The 26688-nt window shown below is 36.5% G+C and overlaps 1 protein-coding gene across 5 annotated transcripts in view; it reads left to right on the plus strand.

The window, feature by feature from the left end:
• The first annotated feature begins 3860 nt into the window (after positions 1–3860).
• The window catches only part of AFTPH (aftiphilin), a 61287-nt gene continuing 38459 nt past the window's right edge, over positions 3861–26688 (plus strand). For 2 of the 5 annotated variants that reach the window (XM_074341222.1, XM_074341224.1), the window contains exon 1: positions 3863–4117. The gene's annotated coding sequence lies outside the window, so the exon portion shown is untranslated. Of the gene's footprint in view, positions 4118–16840; positions 16963–26688 lie in introns of all 5 variants that reach the window. The other 3 variants (XM_074341223.1, XM_074341226.1, XM_074341225.1) reach the window with 3 other exon arrangements.

Here is a 26688-nt window from a genome sequence, read left to right on the forward strand (position 1 = left end):
AATGGCATGAATTGGCTCTATGGGGGTCTATCTGAGAATCAGAAGAAATAATATATTTAAAAGCACTTTGAAAATCTGTGCAAGTTTAAGGTATTAGCATTAGCATAATACAACAGGAACCATCTCTAGAATGCTGTTCACAATTCATGGTTTTAAACTAACTGGTCTGGAAAAGTTACTTTTTAACCATGAAAAAAATGAAGGCAGAATATGTCAGAGAATTATATAACAAACACCCTCGTTCCCTCTACCTGGAATTCAGTGTAAATGATTTGATCAAAACATCAAGTTTTACGCCTTAAATATATACAATTTTTATTTGTCAATTATATCTCTATATAGAAAACAAAGAAAAGACGTAATGGTTTTTCACATTTGTTTCAGATTTTTTAAAAGATATAAAACATTGCAATTACATATAAAATCCTCTGTAGAGTTTTCTGACCCATTCCATACTAGCTTGTAATAAATGATTTGTGTATCATTCCAATCCATATTTTTATACTTTGTTATTAAAATGTACATCCATAAATAGTAAAATATTGGTTTATTTTTAAAACTCATATTGTAAAATAGTATTATGTTATACTCATTTTGAAACTTCATTCACTTTTGTTTTTATAATCTAACCATATTGATAGTTAATAGTTTTAGTTTATTTAAGTGCTGAATTGTATCCTATCTATGAATATATCACAATTTATCCACTAAAAAGTATTATTTAGACAGAAAGTGTTTACTAGGTTATAAAATAAAATCATAGGAAATGTTTAGATGTGGGAAGGACCTTGGAGATCATCTGGTGCAGGGTTTCTTAAGCTGCAACATAGAAACTCTTCCATGAATGAGAGTTAGGAAGTCTAAGAAATTTGAGCAACCATGGGATGAGCATTTTCTGCAGAAAGGACCAAAGCTTTGATTGTGTTCTCAAAGAGATAAATATGCTAAGTAGTTATTTGTCCTAAGAGAGTTGAGAATCTGTGGTCTAGTTTTACTCTCACTTAACTGAATGAAAAGAAGACTGAGCTCTAGAGAGATTAAGAAATTTACTCAAATCATAGTGATAATAAAGCCTATTCACAGACCTTTTCCAAAATACCACCTGGGTGGGGTTTTCTGCTTGCTTGTTTGTTGATTTCTTAAACCATGTATCAGTTAAGTTCCTTTCAACTTTTAGTCTAGAAAGCACAATTCAATCTTTTTTTTCTTTTAATTATTATCCACTGCTGGTGAGGAGGTCGTAAAATTGGTATGCTCCTATATTCCTGGAAGCATAACTGGTTTATATAGACTTTTGGAAAAATAATATGAGATGATGAAGTGTCAATAAAACGTTCATAGCTCAGTCATTTTTACACTGAGAAAAAAATTCCTAAAAGTGGGGAAAGTCACAAGCACAAAATGTTCAATACAGTATCATTTGTAATAATGGGAAATACCCACTAGTAGGATAATGGATAAATCACAGTACATCCACTCCATTGAAGTACAGAGGCAATTAAAATTAAGGTTTTATAAAAAAATGTTAAGCAATAGAAGGAAATGCTTACAACATAATATTAAGTGAAAAAAGGGATACAAAATCAGCTTACATTATAATTTTGTAAAAAATCTGCACAGGAGAAAAAACTAGAAGTAAATACAACAAGTAACTGGTCATTTAATTTTTCTTTCCTTGATGTAAAATCTTAAGTAATGTAGTTTTGGGTTTTTTTTTTTAAGTAATTAAAAACAATACCATCATTGGATCCAAGTGCAAAGAATTTTAGTAAGTATATTTCCCACAGATTCATCATCTTAAAAACATTCAGAGATACTTTCCCTTTGTAATACAATTTCATAACCATTGGAATGCTGTCTTCAGAATTATGTGTAAGATTACCAATTACAAGTTCGTTGCTCATTAGTCAGCTGGCCAAATACCTACTCAATTTCTATATACAAAGATGAAGACTGATTTTTGAATCGTCCTTAAGTGAATAGAATTGGCTTCTGCAGTCACCTGACAAAAATTATCATTTTGTAATCATGTTATTTATGAAATCAGGAAGATTTTTTTTTGAAAGCATGGTTTTCTTTTGAATATTGTGATGTTTAAATCTGTTATTTCAGTTTAAACATTTTCTCAGTGTAGGGTCTGCTTTAGGATTTTGTCATAGGTTTTTATCTGATATTTCTGTTTAGTTGACTTATCAAATTAAAACAACTATGTGTCCACCTAAAATAAATTAATTTCGGGCGGGGGGGGTAGGTTATAGTTCAGTGGTAGAGCACGTGCTTAGCATGTATGAGGTGCTGTGTTCAATCCCCAGTACCCCCATTATAATAAATAAACCTAACTACCTCCCTCCAAAAACAACAAAAAAATTCTTTAAAAAATTAATTAATGAATAAATAAATTCATTTCCATTTTCTACACACACACATTTTTTTTCTTTCCTTCCTGGTCAATAAACGTTTAGAGTGACTTACGTATTTTTAAGCCTGCACGCCAGCCAAACCAGCAGGGGGCGAAATACAATAGGAATAAATTTGACAAGCCATATAGATTTTTTCTTGCTTTAGTGACTGAGCAATAATAAAAAATCCAGCACCACCACAAAGCAATTGGTACTCCAATTGAAAGTGATGCAGTCTCCGTATATCTTACAGCGATTAAGTTGTAAAGAGACAAATGCGGGTCTGTTTTAGCTCTCCAAGTTAATTTGTCTAGAACATTGCAGAGGCGGGATAAACCGTTATGAACTGCTTTTGTCCTTATCTTTCCCCTGATTTGTATAATTCCTCCACTCAAAGGGGTGGACACTTCTCTGTGGCTGAGAGGGTGTTTTCCATCCCTGTTTCTTTGCATAGCTGCTGAGCTTTACTGTTCTGGAACTATTTTAAATTATTCAAATTGCTAGCACAGCTTTGGCAAAAGTAAGCAGAATGAGCACCCACAGGGTTCATGATTGCAGGACAGGATCCCGGGATCATCATACAACAATAATCCTTACAGCTTTGTAGTCTGGTTTTTACAGTGGCCGGTGTTCTAACAGATAGTCATGATAAAGGAGGGGGAAAGGTTATAAAAATATAAACGACCTAGACTGATGAGAAAAAAAATATGTTATGACCTCTGTTAGAGAAATGCGGAAGTCGACTTGATTTCTTTAGTTTCATCGAATCGTTTCCCACAGCATTTCTGAAAAACGAACACCGTCTCGATCCGTTAGCAAAATCCCCCCATATTTTTGTTGCTGGTGGTGGTCGTCTCGAAGACGATTTGTCAGTTCTGCGGCTGCTTTCACTCCTTGCGTTCTCATCTTAAGTTTGATTTATCTCTTCTTTGTTATATATCGGCTGACTCTCTGTCAGCTTAAATTAAAAGAAGAAGGGATTTAACCTGTGAAAGAAAACGTTTTTCGGAGCGAAAGGGCAAGCTGATAAGTGCTCTCCAGCAGGTTTCTGATGGAGAAGATACGGTTCCGTATTTCAAAACCTTTGCAATTTTATTTGCAGAGCAAGAGACTTAACTCGGTCCTGAGCAGAACGTAAAAGTTAGCCGCTGAGGAGCACCTGTCTCTCGCTGGGAGCGCTGCCTCAGGGGCGGCGGAGGGCGGGAGGACGTATTCCCCACAAAACTCGCTGGGAAGTCAAGGAAAAGGGCAGTTTGCCCGCATCCAAAATGGCGGCCGGAGCTTTGCGCAACGGCGCCTGCGCAAGGATAAGCGTTCTGTGACACTGATTCCCCTCGAGTGTCCTCCCCCACCCCCCCCAGCGCTCACCAGCGCATGGCCCCGACCTAGCCACCTGCGCCCGGAAGTGACGTGTTGGAGGCAGCGGTTCTCCCGCTGCATGATGGGAGAGTGTGTGGAGTGGGCGGGGGGTCTCCGCGGAGGAGGAGGTGGAGGAGGCGGCGGCGGCGGAAGAGGGCGGAGGGTAATGGGATGGGGGTCTCGCGGCAGCGCTGAAACTCCGGGTGGGCGTCCATGGTGCTGCCTCGCTGACAGGGCTGTGAGCAGCCTGCCTTCCGCTTTCACCACCTCCGTGTCGGACTAGCCGGTCCTTCCCCGGGGAGCCAGTTCCTCCCCGGGCCCCTGAGCCATGCCCATCGCGGCCGCCCCGGACGAACCAGGTAAGCGCCACCGCTCCGCTCCCAAGCCGTGCGGGGCAAATAGAATGGGGGACCCGGCCCGGCCCGCCGGCCAGACCCTCGCCCGGGCCAGAGGCACCTGCCTGCCGCGGAGCCGGGGGCTGCGGAGACGGTGCCGGCTCCGCGGGCCTGCGGGCTCCGGGCTTGGGCTCTGTCCGCGTCCGCGGCGGGTGCGCGGACGCCGGCGGCGGCGCCCGAAGCGCACTGCCCCCTCCCCGCTGTCCCGGGCACCGGCCAGGGAAGTGAGAGCGAGTCCCACCTCCACGGACTCCGCCGCCTCGCCCTGACCCTCTGCTTCCACCTGCCCACAGCTCCGCGCCGGCCCCTCCCTCCCGGGAGCTTGCTGAGAAGTTTGGGGCTTTGCTCCAGCTTCCTCCTTCCTCCCCCACTTCCTCGTGACAGGTGTAAACACTGCCTGCTTCTCCCAGGCCCGAGGCCGGCTGTGACCAGGGTGTGCTGCTTCCTAGGGTTTCTGAAACAAACTGGTTTTGAATCCTCCAACAGGCAGAGGAGACGACCCCGAAGCTCGTGCATCCCTTCCTGAGAAGGACCTTTTCTGTCCCCTTCTTGTACGCCTCAAAAAGTCATCCGCGTCCCCTCCCCAGACTGCGTTAGAAAAGTTGGCCATTATTCTTTAAGTGCCCAGTTTGGCAGGTGTTACGTCTCTTGCTTAGGCAGGGAACAGAGTATAGGGTGAACGGTGCTAGGATCCTTTCACCATTAGGAAAATACTGAGAATGACCAGGTTTTTCTCTTGTTGGTTAATGCAAATTACAGCTTGGTTTCCCAATGAATCTTCTATTGGGGCCGAAGGAAGGACTAACCCATATTGTAAATATCTTACTGGAGGCAGGGGAGGTGGGCAAAGAAACAAAAGCAGTGGTTCCGTTTCAAAGTTCTCACTTTAGGAGAAGAAAAGTAAAACTTTACTCTGAACTTTAATCTTCCCTTTCACCAGCCACGTTCCCGTTTTTTTGTAGGATAGAATGGGTAGACAGTTTAATCCTTGATGTTACATTTAATTGTTGCTTTCGGTTAACCTTTTAGACATAAATATACGCTTAACTCTAAGGGAAACAACTGTTTCAGCGCTATTGTGTTGATATAATCTACACAGTTTATCTACATTTTATATACTTTGCCGACTTAAATGTTGGCTTTTGTAGTAGTCATTTTTAACTCTTTGCAGAAGTAGATGTATCAGATTTTGTTCATAAATTAAAACTGGCTTAAAAAGAAGATTCTGGTAAAACATCTAGCCCAGTAAATGGCACCTATTAAATGCTCATTAGATGTATCATTAGATATATTGATCTTCGAAGCAGAAGTACATTTTATAGATATCTATAAAAAACATATTTTGGTAAAAAGCATAGATAAATATTTTTAAAGCTCTTGAAAGAAATTCACTCGAAATTCACATAATATGTAGGACATTTAAGTTTTGATGTTTTCTGATCTTTTGACCTAGAGATTATAAAAAAAAATTCTTTATCAAAACAAAGAAAATGTGTCCTCAGTTGCATTGATAAATTTGGCAGAATCCAGTTGTCTATGAAAATCTTGTAATCTCAGTGAATCCCATCTTAAAACATCATTTTAAATTTTATTTTTTTCAGCTTACAGTTAGTTAAAAAACTTGTTCAGAAAAGTAGTGAAATTTATCAAATAATGTTTTATTTTGTGTGAAATCTAAAGTTCCTCTACTAACAGTCTAAGAAGTCTTTGCATAGCATCTCATTACCCCTTCTCTCCCACGCCTACCCCCAAAACCTCATAAAAGGAGGACATTAAGTATTTAGGTATTTTTAAACAGTCATAAATTATTTAAATCAAATGTTTGTATTCTAATGTTGCCTACAATTTGTAAGTTAAAAATGTCTTTTTCTCTCTACGCTTAGCACTTTCAATTCCTCTTTTTAGGCTAGTGAACCTTTCCAGCCTGAAATTTATAAATATTTCTAGTTTTTACACAATTTTGAAAATATCTGGCATTATATGGATTATATATAAATATCCTTTTGATAACTAATCTTTTCTCAATCAATATATACACATGTATACATACACATAACACAGTCACAGGTTCCTTTGCAACTTTGTATGATAATTGCTGACACTGATACATACTACTTCCTATGAGCGAGATACTTTCCTGAGTGATTTTTATGCAGTATATTGATTCATTATTTAATCCTCACAACCATCCTCTAAACTTGGAGGTGGTGTCATTCCCATTTGTCAAAAAGGAAACTGAGGCACAGAGATATTAATGTAACTTGCCTGAGGTCAGACAGCTGGTGACAGAGCCAGGCTATAATAGTTTTATTTATCATGTTTATATATTTTTATATAGTCTTTAAAACATGCCAGACTATACACTATCTTTTATGGGAATTATGTAATATGTAGCAAAAGTATGACAACATCATTGGAATGATAAACTTCAAATCAGAGTAAAAGTTACCTTTGGAGAGCTGGAGAGGAATAAAGGATCTAAGAATTGCCCATGGTTTTTTTTAAAGACTTTACTGTCTTTAAAATAAATCTGAAGCAGATTTAGTAAATAAATAAAGTTGAGGTTTAACACAGCCAGGTGATATGTAGTTGATCATTCATTAAATTTTTTCCTTAAATTATATGCATAATAAAATACAAAGTTCAGTTTTTTTTATTTAAAAACCAAGTATCACTCTTTTTCAGCAGTGTATGTTTAAAAAGAGGACAATAAGGAGATAGTGTTATTCTCTGTTGATTTTGTTTTAAAATACAAGGAACTCTAATTTGAAAATACTTGAATTAAGAATTGCTGCCCTCCAGAGTTTCCTCCGCAGTAACTTCCCTTGCCTGGGCTCTCCTCTAATTACTGCCAACCATCTCGACAGTCCTGCACCAGACTCCTAGTTTCTGTTTCTGGCCTTAGCCTAGGGTAGGGCTCATAGGTCTGGATTTTACTTATTTCCTGGCAAAGGGAAAAGATCAGAAACTATACATGAGGAGGAAGCAGGAAAGTCAGGAGTTTAGGGGAGCTGAAAAAAGAAGGAAAATAGGAGATTTAAGACTCCATCCTATCGTTCCTCAGTCACCACCACTCCTATTCCAAACAACTGACCTAAGTAAACCTTACAGAGATAAATAGTTGATCAATTAAAGGTTGTCTGTATGTTCAAAGCTTAATTTACAAGCACTATTTTGGTGAGTAGTTCCCAGAGGAAAATTAAGTAGTAAATTAGAATAAATTCACTGCATAGTCTATTTATGTAAATGTTTACATTATGCCATGAACATTTTAACTAAATATCTACCTCGTGATATTCTCTTCCTTTCATTTGTACAGCACTCATTGTATGTCTGGTTGTGTTCTAGGTGCTTGGGACATTGAAATGAACAAATTTTTTTAACTAGCCCTCAAAGAGCTTCAGTTTCTTGGCATTTGTATATGTGTGTGTGCGCATTCATGTTTGTCTATGTGTGTGGGAATAGACACAGAAAATATAGAGATGGCAGGTGATATTCAGTATCATGGAGAAAAATAGGATTGGGGGCTAGGAGAGTACAGACTTTTTGACTTTGAGCCAGGAGTGGGAAGTTGTTGGAGCTTTCTGTTTTATATAGTGTGGTGTCAGAGAAGGCTTAAGACCTGAAGGAGGTGAAGAAAATAAGGGGAAGAGTGGTAGAAGCAGAAGTATGCCTGGAATATTCAAAGAATTGCAAGCGGAAGAGTAGTATCTGTGATCAGAGAGTTAGAGGGTGAGAGGGCAGTATTGTAGGGCTTTGTAGAAATTCTAATGACTTTGACTTTACTGTGTGAGAAGGGAAGCCCTTGCAGGGATTTTGAGTAGAGCTATGACATCATCTGTCTTTTAAAGGGATCTGTCAGGTTGCTGTACAGAAAATAGACTATAGGAGCATAAGAGTGGAAGCAACAAGATATTGTTAGGAGTTGGTGACAGTGATACAGCCAAATGATCATTTCATAATGTATACAATTGTCAAATCAGTGTGTAATACACCTGAGACTAACAATATTGTACATCAAGAATATTTCAAAAATAAAAATAAATAAATAATACTGCAAAAATTAAAAATAATTAGATGATAGTAGTGGTTTGAATCAAGATGGCAGCAATAGAGATGATGAGAAGTGGTCGGACAGTTGAGACCTCTAATAATTTCCCCACTGCTAAACTCAGAAAACTTAGACATACAACAAACTATTATATTTAAAATACATAAACAACAAGGTCATACTGTATGGCACAGGGAGCTATATTCAATATCTATAATAAACTATAATGGAAAAGAATATTAAAAAGAAAAAACAACTTAGAGATACATACTCCCTTCTGAAAAGTCAAGACCCTCACAGCCTACTTTCCCAGCATGCTGCCTGCTCCCTTCATCTATCCTACATCTAGCCAGACTGTAACATGCTGTAATTTGACTTCCTGCTCTTTGACAGTTGCCCTATGTTTTATCTTTAGTGCCTGCCGTTTCCTCTGTCAGTTAATATCCTTCCCATTTCAAATTCTCTTTTGTGAAGCTTTTTTCTCATTTTCATCACTCTTCCCAATCAAGTGAGATCTTTTTCTTAGAATCCTTATAACCACATTTTACTTCATTTGATGCTTGTATTTTGCCTTGTATTAATTACTTTTACTGTATATTGTCTCTCCTAATTATAAATTTCTTTAAGGTTGTGACTCCATTGACTCAGTTCTGTCTCTTATAGAACCTAGAAGTATTTATTGTATGTAGTAAATGCAAGGTGTATATAGTTTAATTCTAAAAAATAGTCTTTTATTGCAGAAGCATACAGAAGCATTGTAGAAAATGGAAAAGCAAAAAAAAAAAAAAAAAAAAATTACATTTCCATTACCCCGAAGTCCCCACTGTTAACAGTTTAGTGCATATCTTTCCACACAGTTTATATACACACATACATATATAAATATAGAAGTACAGTTGATTCACAGTGTTTCAAGTATACAACAGAGTGGTTCAGTTATAAATATATATACATATATATATTCTTACAGTTTTTATACATGTGCACTTTTTACCAGTGTGAAGTGTTATCATACAGACGTTTGTAGGTTGTTCTGTTTTAGTCAGTTAGACCCCTGCCCCCTTACCATTTCAGGAAATTTTCCTCTAAACTAATATTCAAAGCCATATTCAAATTCTTCCCCAGTTGACCCCAAAATGTCCCTTTACAGCTGACTTGCCCAAAACAGTATCCACTCCTTATTTTTCTGTATATTGAAATTATGAAAGTATTATGTACTTTTACTATAGAAAATTTGGAAAATGTGTAAAGTATAAAGAAATCTGGTATGCCTCTTGATAGCACAGATCCATTTGTTTTAATGCCTGGGACAGACTAGCACTCAGTAACTGTATTTAAAGGAATAATGGAAGAAATATGTCATTAGTCATCATTGCAAAGAAATAACTATAAACATTTTGGCTTACCTTTATTTTTACTTTTTCCCCTTTGGATATATGAGTGTCATACACACATATATGTATGAATGAATCATATTGTATCTCAGTGAACAAATTTGTAGGTAAATCTTTGTCTTTGGTTATTTCTACAGGACTGAGTCTTAAAAACAGAGTTACTAAGTCAAAGGGAAAGCTAGTTGCTTTCTAAGAGGTTGTAATAAAATCATTTGTACCAGCAATGGGTGAGAGAACCTATCTTCCTTTAATCTCCTTAAATGCTCAATAAATATACAGTTTTAAGATTGTTTTCCTGAATTTTTATTTTAAATTCAGGCTTTTCAGCAGTGTGGAATGTTTGCATAATTTAAACATTTTGAAGGGTTTTGAAAGGTGAGACATATCTTTGTTGATATGAAATTAAAATTGCTTAATGCCATGCTTTTTAAAAAAAATAACTAATTTTGTTAACAAGCTATTTAAGTACATGAAATAGAATATTATCTTCTAGAACTGTGTTGTGCAGTACAGAAGCCACTAGCCACATGTGGCACTTTAAACAAAGCTAGTCCAAAGTAAGATGTGCGTCAAGTGTAAAATGCACACCAGATTTCACAAACTAATGTAAAATATAAATTTAACATTGATTACATGTTAAAATAATAGTGATTTGGATACTTTGGGTTAAGTAAAATATAATTAATTTCACCTGTTGCTTTTTTAATTGGCTACTGGGGAATTTTACAATGTATATGTGGCTTTATTTTATTTTGATTGGACAGTGCTGCTCTAGAGCATGATGTTGACTTATTTTTATCTATGGACAAGAAATACAAGATAACTTCATTGTTTTAGAAAGTAGTTTTTTTAAAATTACCTAATTTTAGAAATTTAAAATAGGTTTCTTAAAATTCCTACTTTTAAGCTTTTAAGTGTGTTCTTCATAGTATACAGTCATTTTTCAAATTACAAGTTTTTAATTACAAACTATAACTTATTGCAGTTCTTGTGCTCTGAAAGAATTATGTATAGTAGTGATACAGGAAAAATGGGGTGCAAGAGGATGGCCATGTCCCAGGTCTCAGGTGAGTCCTTGGGATGCGCCCCGCCAAGTGAAGGTCCTTGGCTTCGCACAGGAAAGAATTCAAGAGCAAGCCGTAGTCGAGTAAAAGTAGATTTATTCAGAGAGATACACATTCCATAGACAGAATGGAGGGCTCTCAGAAGGCCAGAGAGGCCATGAGGCATTGGGTGGAGGGAGTGTGGTGTGGTTAAAGTAAATTTGAAATAAAAGTAGATACACACTCCATAGACAGAGTGCAGACCTTCTCAAAAGGCAAGAGAAGGACCTAGGAGATACGCATTCCATAGGCAGAATGCAGGCTATCTTAGAAGCATGGCTTCAGAGCATGGGGTTGGCTAGGAAAAATGATATCACCCCTGAGGTGTTATTAATTTTAATGGGCTCGGTAACTTCATATGCCAACAAGTGGGAGGATTATTCCAACTGCTTTGGGAAAGGGGCTGGGATTCTCAAGAATTGGGCCATCACCCACTTTCTGACCTTTTATGGTCAGCCTTGAAACTGTTGCCATTTAATTAATTAATTAATTAAAATGCTAGATAGGATGCTGTTGTATTTCAGTGAGTATATTGAAGCTCAAGGTCTATTGGGAGTTGAATGTTCCACCATCTTGGTGCTAATTGCTGTGTCATTCTTTTAATGGTTGTGCCCTGCCCCCTTCCCTCCTGTCTCAGTATGAGTTGAGGGAGGATGTTAGGAAACTTAGTAGAGGAATTGATTCCTTATCTAATTTTTACCTAAGAATTGAAGCATGTGTGAGCATGTTTTAAGCAGTAGGGCTACGAGTCGCAAAGGCCCTGTGGCGCAAAAGAATGTTATTGTCTGCCTTTCAGAACCTGAAAGATGGCCCAGTTTAGAGCATTGAAAACAATGGGGGAAGGGAGAAGGAGTCCATGACTGGAGAGGTGAGAATGGCTTAGACTTTATTAAAGATTTTTTAAAAATCTTTATCACAAGCAGGGAATTGATGTGATCAGATTGACTTTTTTCAAAATTGCTTGGGTCAGGCATGATTGAATACTAACCAGGGAGACTAGTTTAGATAATGACAGCCTAGGCCAGAATGGAGTCAGAGGAGTTGGAAAGAGGTATAGGTATTACAAAGTTGAGGCATTTATAAGATAAAAATCATTCTTTAGAGATAGTGGTGGGTGGGGAGCTTTGTCAAGGATGGCTGTGAAGTTTCTGGCTTAGTGACTAGGTAGGTGTTGAGGCCATTTGCCCTGGATGAGGACCAGGTTTGAGGAAGAAAAGCTTGAGCTCTGTTCTTGTTAAGCCAAGTCTTTGAGGAATTCAATTGGAGAGGATTGTAGTGAATTGGCTAGTCTGGACTGGAGTTCAGGTTTGAGGTCTGGGCTGCAGGGAAAAATCTGGGAGTCCTAAAATGTGCCACTTAAAGCCTTTAGGTGGCTGAGATTGTGTAGGGGAGAGTTGAGTAAGAACAGAGCCTGATGAAGCCTGCAAGAACTTATGCTACTAATTGAAGTCTGTTTAATACTTGTAAGAATTTCAGTTTGTTTTGAAGCCCACTTGTAAAAGTGAAAGTAAGGAATAAGTTGGATCAAACAAGTTAAATACTTATGTTTGACTTAATGTGTACTTGAGTAGATAATCTAACACAATTCTTATTTGATTATTTGGAAATACACATTTTTCCTGCAATAGAAAACAAAACCCTCATATCAAACAGGCTGATAATGCTTAGGAGTAAGTATTGGTTTTTGCTACATTAATATTTTTTGCTACATTAATAGATCTAAGGGAAAATGATGTAATTATCTCCATAAATACTGAAAAGGCATTTTTAAACTCCATTACTGATTTTTTTTGACACAGCAACTTAAAATAAGAATTATTGGATAATTCTGTAGTATAATAAAACATACATACCTCAAATCAAAAATCAGAATCTTAAGAAGGAATTCCAGATGCCTTTCATCACCACTACTGCTATTGGAGGCATTAGCTAGCATAGTCAATAAGGAAAAATGGAGACATAGGGGTTAGAAAGAAAAAGGTCAGATTACCCCAATTTGCTCATGATGTGTTGGAATATACAAGTGCCAGGAACTTTCAATTTTGTAAACAGTGCTCAGCAGTTAGAAAGTAAGATAGATGAGCATAAGGGGACAACAAGGTAAAATATCCAGCAATAAACTTAATAATAACTGTAAATACTCTACATTCCTAAGTTTCAATTTTATGTTAAATATAATTAACAGTTCTGTTCTTAGGTAATATAAATCATTCCTAAGCCACATCTTATTCTCTAAATGCCAACTTTAAATGATACTTTTCAAAATAAGACTTCCAGGAGTAGATCTTTAATGTTTGCATACATCTTAATTAGACCAGTTTTTTAAATGGGTGAAATGAATAATATTTCTGCCTCACTCACCCTCCCAATTGGGTATTTTTGTTGTTATTTTCTTGGTCATTGCTTATGTTTTGTAGTATTTTCTGTTTTGCCATGGTTTCTCATCTCTTATTGTAATTGTGTGAATGCAGAAGTGTTGACCTGGAGTATTTGCAGATAAAACACTTCTTTTTTAGCAACACTCAAAATCTGAAGCATTGATTAATTTTCTTAAGGCTTTTGTTTTTAGTAGCTACTTATAAAAAGTAATGAGCCTATCATTAAGAAATAATTTAATTCTTTTTACACTGAATATTTTTAATAGCATCTTTGTTCCTTAAAAAAAAAGATTATACAAGAGATTCAGGTATCAAATTCAAATTTTCTTTTACCTGAAGCCCAGACAGAATGTTTGACTGTTCATTACTTTTTACTTGTAGTTAAATCACCATTTCTTCTTACTCCTTCCCATATTTCAAACTCATTTCTCTGTATCATAATTAGCCAGCAGATGATAGCTTTCTGTCTCATTAGGTTTCAGAAGTTTAATGGAAGCCCAGTGCAAGTGTTACACCTAAATAAAAAATGCAGCTTTTAATCAGATTACCAGTGACTTTGGTTTCTGGAAGTGGAGAAACATTGCTATTGTTGCTGCTGTTCACATGTTCATTTCTTAGTGTTCAACAAGTGAAAACTGAAAAACTGATTCATTAAGATGTGGTCTCATTAAGATGTACACAAGTGAATCTGTGATTAATTTTTAAACATGGTTTTATTTTTTCCCAAGAATTCTAAAAACATTTAAATTGTCTACATAATTATAAATGTTTCAAGGATTATTGCAGTAGTTTAAATTTGATCCTTTCAGGAAATTTTCTAAGTTTCATTTTCAAGCAAAGTATTGACTATTTAACATGAACTCCTTTCTGAAATCTTACGAGTGTTAAATTTCATAGTGATATTCTCAGGTATGTATACTTACAGAATGAGTACACATTCTCAGGTATGTGTACTTTAAGAAATATTTGTACAATCAAATTGTAAGTAAGGGAAAACTTTTTATAAGAAAAAGTACTTTTTCATTGATTTATGTATGAGTTCAACAGTGAAGTTTAGAGACATTTATATTATCCCCAATTATAAAGTTCAGTAATATTTATATCCTCTGGAAAATTAACACAGTGGTTCTTAACCTTCACCTACCATCAGAATTATCTTTGAAACTTTTTTTTTAATGCAGATATTCAGGTCTACCTTTTTATTTAAAAGAAAAAACTACAAAGATTGAGAAGCATTGGTTCATAGCTAGGGGAGAAAAAACACGGAAATAAATTTGATTCACTGTGTTAAATGTAATAAAATACAGATACATAGAAGAAGTAATTCAGACAAGCAACCTGACGTAATGAAAAGAACATATATCTATAATATTATAGCCCTACTTTCCGTAGTTACTCTTTGTGGGACCTTGAGCAGGTGTTTTGACGTCTCTGAGCCTGTTCCTTTAAAAATGGATAGTTGAGATTAAATTGGATAGTGTTTGAATAAGCACCTTGCACAGTTTCTATCATATAATAACTTGATAAATATTGGTGATACCACTTCACAGAAAACTCTATGCCTGAATAGAGTTTTGAAGGCTTAGTAAATGAATTCTGTGGATCAATAAGAATTGTAAATTAGAAGAAAGAGCGTATGTGACAACCTGGAGGTAACGTGGTGCCGATGGAGGAACCAGGAAGTAGTTTTGTCTGTAGAAAAGAGGGACTATCTTAGCCAGCATGGCTGAAATAAAAGAGTTTCAAGTGAATTACAGGAATCCTGGCCAAAAATAATGAGACTCTGAAATAACAGCATTGGTCGTGGAATGTTAAATATAGTAGGAGATATGAAGGACTTAATTTGTAGTTAATTTAATTTGAGTGAGGGTGATGGAAAAGAGGGAGCAGTCAGAGATAATCCAGAATATTCTGTAGGAACAAGAGGTTTCTGTTTGTTCTTTGAGTAGAGGTTAACTTCATTTTGGGAATTGGAGAATATGAGATGTATTTGGGACATCCAGGTAGAGATATTCAAAGAGGCATTGGGTAGGCAGAAGTTGGGCAGCCACAGATAGAAGTTTGGGCATTAAAAACATACAATACCAAACAAAAGGGGTAAAAGATCTCTCAAGGATAAGAATGTAATGAAGCCAAGGCCTGGGGAACATGGACAACTTACAAGGCAAGCAGAAGAAACAGATCCCCTGAAGGAGGAGAAATAAAGGATATGATAGGTGGAGAATCCAGAGAGAATATCTCTTCAGAAGGCTTTTTCACTTAAAAATGTGTTTTAGACACCTTTCACAATTAGTAACATAGCTTTACCTTTTTTAATGGCTATACTTTATATTTACCCTAATTCCTTATTGATAGATATTTGTTTTCAGTTGCTTCTTTAAAAACAAACAATGCAGAAGTTAACATTTTTTGGGAAAAATCTTTGCTTATGAATGCATCTGTAGAATACATTCTTGTAGATGAAATTGCTTAGTCAAAAAAAAGTGCATTAAAATTTTTGATGTATTACTAAATTGCTTGGAATATGTGAACCAGTATATATTCCCACCAAAATAGTATCTTTAATTTTATCTTTAAAATGGCTTGCTTCCTAGATGGAGGGTAGTATGAATTTGAAAAATAAATATTTTTTATTTATTACTTTTACACAAAATTCTATAAAGAGAAAGGGAACACATTTCATTTTATCAGATTACTTGGTTCATTCAAGTAATGTAATTTAAGAATGCATTTTGTCCTTGTAAGCACCAGATCAAGGAGTTCTTTGTTTTAAAAGAAGCTCTGTTTCCTCTTCTTACATACTGGGAGCAATAATTGGACTTAGAGGAAGTGGATCAGAAGGAAAGAGAACGATAGTATTGTGAGGTGGATCAAACTTGAAGAAAATTGATGAATACAAATAGTTCTTATCATTGTTGTAGACATAATGACATTGCCAACACAGTTTCTGTTAAGATTTTATACAGAAATATTTTGATTGAATTTTTTTCTTTTTGCTTCTTATGTAAACTTTAAGCAATGGCTTCAAGACTATAAAATGAGTCATTTTATAAAATAAGTTATTCTTGTAAAGTTGATCATAGGACAAAAATGTCTTAGAAAATACCCAGAGTAGAAATACTGCAGAAGTTTTAAGTTGCCCTAAATTGTACTGCTTACACAATTTAAAGGTAAAAACCATGGACAAGTTTCACAGCTTGTTTTTAATTTAATCACGTGACACTGTTCACAGCCCCTGTATTTACAGCACCAGTATGGAAGGACCCACCTCCTAACTTCAATGATATTAATAATATTGGGGGGGACTTGATGTTAATTTTGTTCATTTTCTCTAAATTCTTTAGTATCCTTTGTGTCAGATACCCCCCTTTTTTTTAATGGGGATCAAACCCAGGACCTCATGCATGCTAAGCATGCACTCTACCACTGAGTATTCCCCTCCAATTTTTTTTACTTTGGGTTATGATCTATTTCTAGTTTGTAAAATGGATTTAGGGGATTATGACCAGCTTTTAAGGAAAAATGAAATAGAATTAAAAATATCAAGAGTACACAGAGGGTATATACTGTTTAGTGAAATTTTTCATTTTAATGTATATATTTCTAATGTGAGTTATGAGGTGGGGGGGACTTTGAAAAATTCTGCTTTATATGACAGGCTAGGCTAATTCTCAAATGATTTCTAACCAAAGATATAATAGTACATTGCAAATAATAAATGTTACTTTTTTTTTTTTTTTCTTGTTCTTTTTACCCTTTAGTCTTTCTACTTCTCAGGGGAAAGTAAAACTTTAAACAAACAACACCACCTAGCTAGGAATCTGTCATGGAAATTACTGAAGGAATTCCCATGAAGTTATCAGTATAGGTGGATCTACTTGTGGTATGTAACACACATGCATGCAGTCATGAGCACTGTTTTGGAATGTGTTTACGTTTGATTTCTCAGATATGCAAAGCTTTTGTTTTATGATAATTCACCCCAAGATTGCCATTATATGTTACTGTCTGTGGATAATTTATGATTATTTTCTTAAGCCTGTTTCATTGTCTCGTTTCCTTCTGTTACCTCATGTCTCTAGGTCATCTACTCAATTGATGGGTAGGCAGGGAACAAATTAAAGTAGAACTAATAGTACTCAGGAAAGATAATTTGTGAGGTAAATCTGCTGTTACATAGGTCATATTTTAAGGCCAAATTTGTGAATTTTAGATTATCTAGGATGTTGCTTTCTTTCTCATTAGCTCAGATAATTGAAATCTAACTGCGTTTGGTTGCAATTTTATAACTTGCTAGATTTTTTTTTTCTGTGAAAGGTTAGTTGCTCTCATGGCAGGCATTTATGATATAGAGTAACACTGTCAGTAAAAGGGCAGCTGCCAAGAGCTGGACAAGGTATACATAAAATAGTTACAGACTAAAGTGGCGTCTTTAGTTTTGAAAGCCCATAAAGTAGGGTTTGGGGGTTTTTGAGTTTGTTTGTTTTTCCCAGAATACCCTGGACTCTTGAGGTTTAACTCCCCAGTCTTGACCAGAAAGCTAATTTAAAACTTTACAGCAAGAAATTTCTTTCAGAGCATGTCAGCTGATGGCAGAGTCTGTGGGGTATTTTACATGAAGTCCTGATGAAGGTTGCTGGGAGCAGAAACCAAGAACAAGGGAAATTAGTTGACTGTCCTGAGTAGCGTCACGCACTGGTGACACTGGCTGACACCTCTACTTATGCTGAGAAAGTGCCTCAAACTGAAGCAGATATTTATGTCAGCTGGTCTTTTAAACACACATGAACACATTTTTGTCCTTTGGCTGTTCCCCCTCACCCCCAAGCTTGCTTATAAGTACTGGTCCTCTCCACACATTCTTTCCTCAGACAGATTGCAGCACAAAGGACTGGATTTGTTTTCTTTCACATGTGTCATATTTCAGGCCAGCCTCTCTTAGACCACACTTCTTACCTTGATTGAACTTAGTTGCTTCCTGACTTACTTGGGGGAGCAGGAGGGGACCGGAGCTAGGGTTATAGAAATACAGCAGGGGTGTGGAGGAGTGGGGAGCTCAGGAAGGGTCAGAGGGCCGAATGCCCCAACAAGAGCAAAAGTAGTGCATTCAGTTCCTGCTGTGAGCCAGGCCCTGAGGATGCAGTGGTCAACAAGAGAGGCCTGTGCCTGCATGACCTTTCTAGTCTTTTGAGCTCAAGTAAAGTAACTCTTCTAAGAGCAGTTTCCGTGGAGTGGTAGGATGGAAGCCAGATTGTGCTGGGTTGAGGAGGGGGTGGGAGCTTGGGAAGTAGATATAGTGAACAGACAGAGCCCTTTCAACAAGCTTGGTGGTGAGGAGGAGGAGGAGAGCTAAAAGGGCACGGAAGGGAGGGGTTTGTTTTGTTTTGCTCTGATTTGTTTGAGGATGGAAGATTCTTGAATATTTTACGGGCTGATGAGAAAGCATCAATAGTAATGGAGAAATTCAGAAGCACACTGAGCAAGCAATTGAAAAAGAAAACAGGAGATCTGGGGTTATCTGTAGACTGTACTGCGGATGTAGGCAAGATTTTAGTGAAGGGGTGTGAAATTGAAGTAGTTTCTGCTTTTAGATTCTATTTTCAATGTAAAGTTTCAGGGATACTAGGGTGGAAAATTAGAATGGCTAATTTATTCTGCAGCTATGTAAGAGCAGAGGGTACTAGAGGAAAACACGGTTTTCGAAGGGCTGACACTGCCCTCGTGGCTGCTTCTATTTTGTTGCCTTTGTTATCAACAGTTATGCGGGGTCATTTATTCAATGTCAAGGTGAAGTACCTTTTGGGAAAAATAGCTAGTAAACTCTTAAATATGGTCAGTTGATATAATGAGTTAAAGGTAAAATAGTTTCTAATGTTTTTATTTATCTTGTTTAATTTTTACCATGAAACCATAAAAATATGAGTAAAATACCTTATGGATTTGTGTAAAAGGTTAAAATATACAGTGAAGGAAATGCTCTTTCCTATGAATTTTTGAAAACCAGCTTCTATAAAATAATAACTCTTACTGATATTTAGCAACATTTATTGAAGAGTGAGGTGGTGGTGCTGCTCACGTTGTCTTTTATATTATGTATGGAATATTTGTGCTTTCGTGAATCGTCCTGACATCAAAACCAGGGAAGATAATTTCCTTGTCCCTTTTGGCAATCTAGCCTTCTGAGGGTGATCAGCTTAGGTATAAAGATATTTTGCTGCTTATTTAACTGTTTACCGCATATTTTACCACTATGTACATTATTAATATTGAAACAAGAGATTCATTTCTTGGCATTTTTGTTCATTATACTTTCTTCATCTTAGTTTGTAAGCATCTTTTTTTCTCCCAAATTACTGTGGAAGTTTCAGAAACTTTTTTCTGAACAACTTAGAAACCTTTTAGAGACGACTCATAATTCTGATATTTGCTGTCAGTTATTTCTGCAGTAAGACATTTTTCAAATATTTTATTAGCTTGTGACTGAGTCACCACTTACTAGTTATACTACAGTGAGGGATTTTTTTTTAAACTTCTTTAAGCTTTTATTTCTTCATCTGTAAAATGAAGAAAATAATTCCTGCCTCATACCATAGTGTGAGGACTAAATGAAGTAATTCATGAGTGCTTTTCACAGAGTATTGACTCATGGTAAGTGCTGAATAAATATTAATATTGTTTTTGATGTAAGCAGAGAATGAAAGTATGTGGAATATACTGTTTATTTAACAGATATTTTAAATAATACCGCATACTATTAATACAGTTGATGTCAGTGATGTCTTGGGGTTTTGTTTTTAAATTGGTGAGTTCTAAGGAATTATGAGATCTCTGAAAAATACTCAGCCTTGGGGAGTTGTAGAAGTTTGATTTAAGTAGCCTTGAAGTTTGCAGCCTATGTTAAAAGAATGATGATAGTCCTAAAAACAAACACCACTACCTTTCCAATTCTTTAGTAAAAGCTTCTATTTTTAGGGCCTCTCTTTGTTAGCCGCCATTGAGCTAATATGCTGAGGACAAACCACTCAAAAAGAGGAAAGAAAATTATCATTTTTGTGGAGTTTACATTTTAGAAGCATGAAAACTTTTGTGACACCATGGTTCAGTCATCTCTAGATGTAGTAGTGAAAACCAAAAAATTAACTAAAACTTAAATTTTCATATGGCTCAGAGGAAGGGTTCCTTTGTTTCTTTATGACAAAGTTGATTCTTAAGCAGGAATGTAGGCTGGTTAGAGTAATTGACAGTGCATTCTGATAGTATCTTAAAATCCACATGAGGGTATTATAGTAAAGATTTGAATAATTCGAACTACTGCAATAACAGGCAGTGTTTGTAATGCAAATTGATGTTGATAATTGCTTATGTAATACTTCAATTCATTTTTCTAAAGAAAATACAGATTTTTTTCACTCACCCAAATGATTTAACAAGTCATTAATTATAAACCTCAAACATAGTGTGGTAGAAAGGTAATGATTTTGTGTATGTGTGTGATCCATTAACTAAGCCTTGCTAGTGTGCTTTGTGCTGTTTAAATCAGTAGCATGACTTCAGATACAGTTGTTGGTCTTCCTTTTCCCTTTTTTCGCCACTACCTTTCCTGCTTGTGTTCTTCACCACCACCCTCCACCTCCATCCACCTCCATCCCAGTCCCTATAAAAATAAGTTTGGAGTGAAGGGTCCTTGGTAAAGCTGGATCATATCATCTAGAAGTATTATCTGGCCTTGAAGGTTGATGTTCACATTGATGCACCTGGACTGGTGTCCTGTAAAAGATGGAAATTTCCTCTCTGGTGAGTTTTTAGTTTGTTTGGAAGGAACTCTCAATGGTTGATTCTGGGAAATTCCTAGAGGGCCTGTTAGAGACCCCACCACTACCACCCAACGTGAGCTCATGGACCTTTGTTAACACTTTGTGTGAGTGGTGGATGGTAGAGTGTTGGTCAGATTAACTCTCTCCTAGTGGAACATGTAGAATCCTTTCTGTCCCAACCAGGCACCTATCTTAGAAGCTTTTCTTCTTGTGATCTTTCCTCTAATTTGAAAGTATCTGCAGCCAGTATACTTCAAGGTACTGGTGATAACTTCTGGGTTGCATGTCCTGTTCCACTTCAAAATTTCCATCTCCTTTTTTTTTTTTTTTCCTCCTTCTTGAGTGTTGTGATGCAGGGACCGGCGCCCATGGCGGGACGCCAGAACCTGTCCAGCTGCGATGTATGTACAGCGATTGCACGGAGCCTGCTACACACGCGCGTGCACACATGCACGCGCGCACACACACACACACACACACACACACACACACACACACACACATGCACACACACGCCGGCTCCTGGGCGCGTGGGTTCTGGGGCAGAGCCAGGACCCGGAACAGAAGACTCAGCCCAAAACTTTCTTTTAACAGAACTACCACTGATCTCATGAGTTGATTCAGGGATTATGGTCTCAGTCCTTCAGTTTTAGGCATTGTTTCATATTTTCTAAGGATTAGTTATAGAAATTAGAAGTTAAGTCAACTTCATGTATCTCAACTTCATGTATCTTTAACGTGGTTAGTAATATTTTCTTAAATGACTTAATCTTTTGGTGACCTTTTACAGAGTCATGTGAATGAGCCAAATAAGCAAACATTGGCTTAGGTTTTGTTAAGGGTAGATTATGATTTAAGCCACAGACTTCGTGAAAGTTCAAATGTGATGATAGTTGATAACTTACCGAGTGCACAGAATGTGCCAGGTACTGAAGGTCTATTACCTATAATCCTCATAACAGCATTTAAAGGTAGGGACTGCTAGCTCCTTTTTATGGATGGGAAACAAGCTCAGAGAGGGCAAACTCACATAGTAAATGGGGAAAACAGAATCTGAACCTAGGATCTGTCTGACTAGGTTCAAGATCTTTCCCCCGTACCATACTACCTCTTGAGACATACATATATAGTTTTAAATCCCAGAATAAGCCAAGGCATAAATAAGCAAAACTTTTTTAAAAAATGGTATATTTGTAACTATAGCCATATATTCATTCAACTTGTAAAGTAACTGCTGTTAATATAGGTATGTTGATTTTCTGAGAAACATTTTTTGACTTAGAACATTTATATAGTAAATATAATAATATATATAAAATCTTAAGTGTACAATAGGATGAATTTTTACAAAAGTATGTCCCTGTATAACTACTATCCAGATGAAGAGATAATATTATCTCTATTAGCATTCAGTGAGCTCTTTTATGCCCCCTTCCAGTCAATATTCTACCCCTTATAAATAACCACTGCTCTGAATTACTACCATGCATTAGTTATGATTGGTTTGAACTCATAGAAATGAGTTCAAAATTCATACATGGTGTATTTTGTGTGTATTTATGTGGTTTCTTTCATATATTATGTCTATGATAGTCACCCATGTTATTGTATGTAGCAATAATTCATTGCCATGTGTGTTTATACCATGGTTTATTTTAACTATTCTCCTGTTGGTGGACATTTGGGTTATTTTCAGTTAAGAATAAGGTTGTCATGAACAGTCTTGTACATGTCTTTTAGTGCACACATATATACTCATTTTTGTAGGATATAAACCTGGTACAGTTTTAGTAGATACTGCCAAACAGTTCTCCAAAAGGATATACCGGTTTACACTCCCACCATTAAAATATGAGAATTCCATTTGCTCCACATCTTTGCCATCAGTGGTTATGGTTAAAATTGTCCTAATTTTAGCCATTCTGGTGGGTGTGTTGTTGTGTCTGGTTTTAATGTGTATTTCTCTGATGACTTTTTATAGGCTCATTGGCCACATGGTTATCCTCCTTTGTGACATATTCTTTTATTTAAGTATTTTGGCCGTTTTTCTTTTAGATTGTCTCACATTGATTTGTAGGAATTTTTTACATATTCTGGATATGAGCTTTTTGACAGTTACATGTATTCCAAATAACATCTCTCAGACAACAGCTTGCCTTTTCACTCTTTCTGTGTGTGTGTGTATATATATTTTTTATTGAAGTATGGTCAGTTTACAATGTTGTGTCAATTTCTGGTATATAGCATAATGCTTCAGTTATACATGAACATACATATATTCGTTTTCATATTCTTTTTCACCGTAAGTTACTACGAGATATTGAATATAGTTCCCTGTGCTATACAGTATGAACTTGTTGTTTATCTTTTTTTTTTTTTTAATGGAGGTACTAGGGATTAAACCCAGGACCTTGTGCATGCTAAGCATACACTCTACCACTAAGCTATGCCCTCCCCACCACCATTTCACTCTCTTAATTCTTTTGATGAACAGTTTTTTATCTTAAGTCTAACTTATCAATTTTTTCTTTTATGATTACTGCTTTCTGTTTCTTGTTTAAAACATTTTGCCTTCCCTAAAGTCATGGAAATAATCTCTTAAATTATCTTCTGGGAGGTTGATTGTTTTACCTTTCTCATTTAAGCCTGTAATCTGTATGGAGCTGACTTTTGGGTAAGATGTTAGGTAGAATCAGACTTTTCCCCCAATTGATCTAACACTATTTGTTGAAAAAGCTTTTCTTTCCCCACCATGCTGCATTGGCATCTTTGTTACCACATGACCATATAGCTTTAAACCAACTCTTGGTATCTGGTAGGTTAAGTCCTCTGACTTTGTTCTTCTTGAGAAACTATTTTTAAATGGTCACATAGTCTTAGATGATAGTCAGCCCCATCCCTCTTTATTCTTCTACCTTCCCAAGCCCACCTTGTCGCTTGGCCCCAGAGTTTTCAACCTAGAGACTTATCATCCTTTTTTTCCAATACTGTTTCAGACTTGAGGCTAGAACTCCTTAAGCAGTTGTGGCTCCTCTTGTGAGAGATTAATACTGAATCGCCTTCAGTCCTTGTATCCCCCATCACCCTGGCTGCTGATCTGGCACTGGGCTGCTCTGGCTGCCCTCAGGATACCTCGTTCACTACCCAATCATGAGAGCCTTGTGTATGCTGTGGCTTGAATCCTTTCTGGATACTCCCATTACTTGTTTACTCTCCTCTTAGGGTCTTAGAATAAGTAGACAAAAAAATGTCAAGTTGAGCACACACATATTTGTGTTTGTTCAAGTTGTAAAGAAATTGGATGATTGATTAGGACTCCTCGTGTGTGGAGTAAGTAGTCCATTAAGAAGGATGAAGAGACATTTATTGAGGTTGTTGTGTGCCAGGCACAGTTAAAGTTGCTCATCTGTCTTTTTTCTTTTTCCTGTTTAGTAGAAATAGCTTCTTAAAAACCCATATTTTCCTGTGTTAAAAAAAAAAGTGGATTTGTCCACAGACTTAACATGTAAATTCCTTATACAAATAATACTTCAGTTAACAATGAACAGATGCACTTCAGTTAACAAATTTTACTGGATTGGCCTGGGCACAGAAGAATCTTCTGGAAAATTTCAGGTCTTCTCCACACTGGCTGGCATTCTTGGCTGAAACTTTGGAGCAGAGGCACTCTCTTAGGTTTCTGAAGGGTGAGTTGGGCCAAAGCCAAGACCTTGAAGGGGAGCCCACGTTCTTCCCATCAAAAAGTGGCACATTTTTGAGGAATATGGAAATGTTTGTAGTCTGGGGGAGCTGATAGAGCCTACTGCACCCAGAAAAGGGAGACCTTGCCAAGGTGTGACAGAAGGAAAAACTACTTTGTGTTGTTGGTTTGGTTATGAAGTTCCTGATTCAGATCTTTGTATTTGCCTTAACATCTGAGTTTGAAATAAAGCCTTTAAACAATAATTTCATTTCATTTTTCAAACAATAAAAAGTTTTAGGAAAAGTGGTAGATTAACCATGAACAGATGGTTCTTTAAAAATAAAGTATAATGAGAATGATACAGCACAGTAAAGTGATACAGCATTCTAGAAAATAGTTTGGTGGTTTTTTTTTTACAAAACTAAACATACACTTACATAGGACCCAGTGATTATACTCTTGGGCATTTATCCCAAAGAAAAGAGAACTTACGTTCACATAAAAACCTGCACATAAAATGTTATATTCTTAGCATCTTTATTACATATACCATTTAAATACACTATGAGTGTATATGTTATCATGTAGTATATATACTATTTATAATAATAAAATGCAGTGCTATTTATGTAACACTCTTGAAATGATAAAAACTATGAAGATGGAGAACAGATTAGTGGTTGCCCAGGGACAGGAATGGGGTGGGGGGTTGGGGGCAGTTCTGTATCTTGATAGTGGTAGTTGCATAGATCTGTATATGAGATAAAATTGAACTACACACATATACAAATGGATGCAAGTTTTGTTTGTTTTTTTAAACAACAATGCAGGTGAAAACTGAGTAAGTTCTGTAGTCCAGTTAACAGTAATACCAACATTTCCAGTTTTGCTGTTGTACTAGAATTATGTGAGATGTCACCTTTAGGAAAAGCTGGGTGAAGGGTGCACAGGACTTTACTATTTTTGCAACTTTGTTCACCTGTTATTTAAAAAAAAATTTTAAAAATACGGTATGTTGCACACTCATGTTTATCACAGCATTATTCACAATAGCCTAAAGATGGAAGCAACCCAACTGTCCATTAACAGATGATAGTACATGCATACAATAGAATAAAATTCAACCTTCAAAAGTATGAAATTCTGACACATGCTGCAAACATGTATGAACCTTAAGGACATTACGCTGAGTGAAACAAGACAGTCACAAAAGGACAAATACTGTATGATTCCATTCATATGAGGCACCAAGAGTAGTCAGATTCATAGAGATAGAAAGTAGAGTGGTGGTGCAGGATTGGAAGGAGGGGAAATGGGAAATTATCATTTAGTGGGTACAAAGATACTTTGATATTTTGGAGGTAAAAACAGTTATAAAGATTGATGGTGGTGATGGTTGCACAACAGTGTCAAGGTACTTAATGCCACTGATGGTTAAAATGGTAAGTTTTATGTTATGCATATTTTGCCCCAATTTTTTAATAAAGTATTATTGTATAAATAACCCATTTATTGTAGAACATGCATATTTAAATGAGAACATAAATCTCCTGAATGCTTTTAATTACTTTCATTTTTAATTTTGCAACAATCACAAACTTATAAAAAGTTGCACGTTCAGTGCAAATGTGCTTTTTTTTCTGGAACAGTTTGAGACTCTTGCCAACCTGATGCCCCATCTCTTCCAAATATTTTAATCTGTATACCAAAGACATTCTCTTACATAACCACAATATTACCATCAAAATTGAGAAAAATTAGCATCAGTATATTGCTGCTGTCTAATTCTTGGGCTCTACTCAAGTTTCACAGTCATCCCAGTAATGATCTTTATGGAAAAGGAGCCAGTTGAAAAGCAGGTATTGTATTTACTTGTCACATCTCTTCAGTCATCTTCAATCTGGAACAGTTTTCCAATTTTTCTGTAACTTTCATGACATTGATACTTCTGAAGATTACAGGTCAGTTGTTTTGTAGACTGTCTCTCAATTTGAATTTGTCTGAAGTTTCCTCATGAATCAATTCAGGTCATATATTTTTGGCAGGAATATTCCAGAAGTGAGCCTGTGTCCTCATTGCATCTTGTGAGATGATGCATGACTTCGCTATTTCC

Source organism: Camelus bactrianus, chromosome 15 (genome assembly GCF_048773025.1).
Source record: "Camelus bactrianus isolate YW-2024 breed Bactrian camel chromosome 15, ASM4877302v1, whole genome shotgun sequence".
Classification (NCBI taxonomy): Eukaryota; Metazoa; Chordata; class Mammalia; order Artiodactyla; family Camelidae; genus Camelus; species Camelus bactrianus.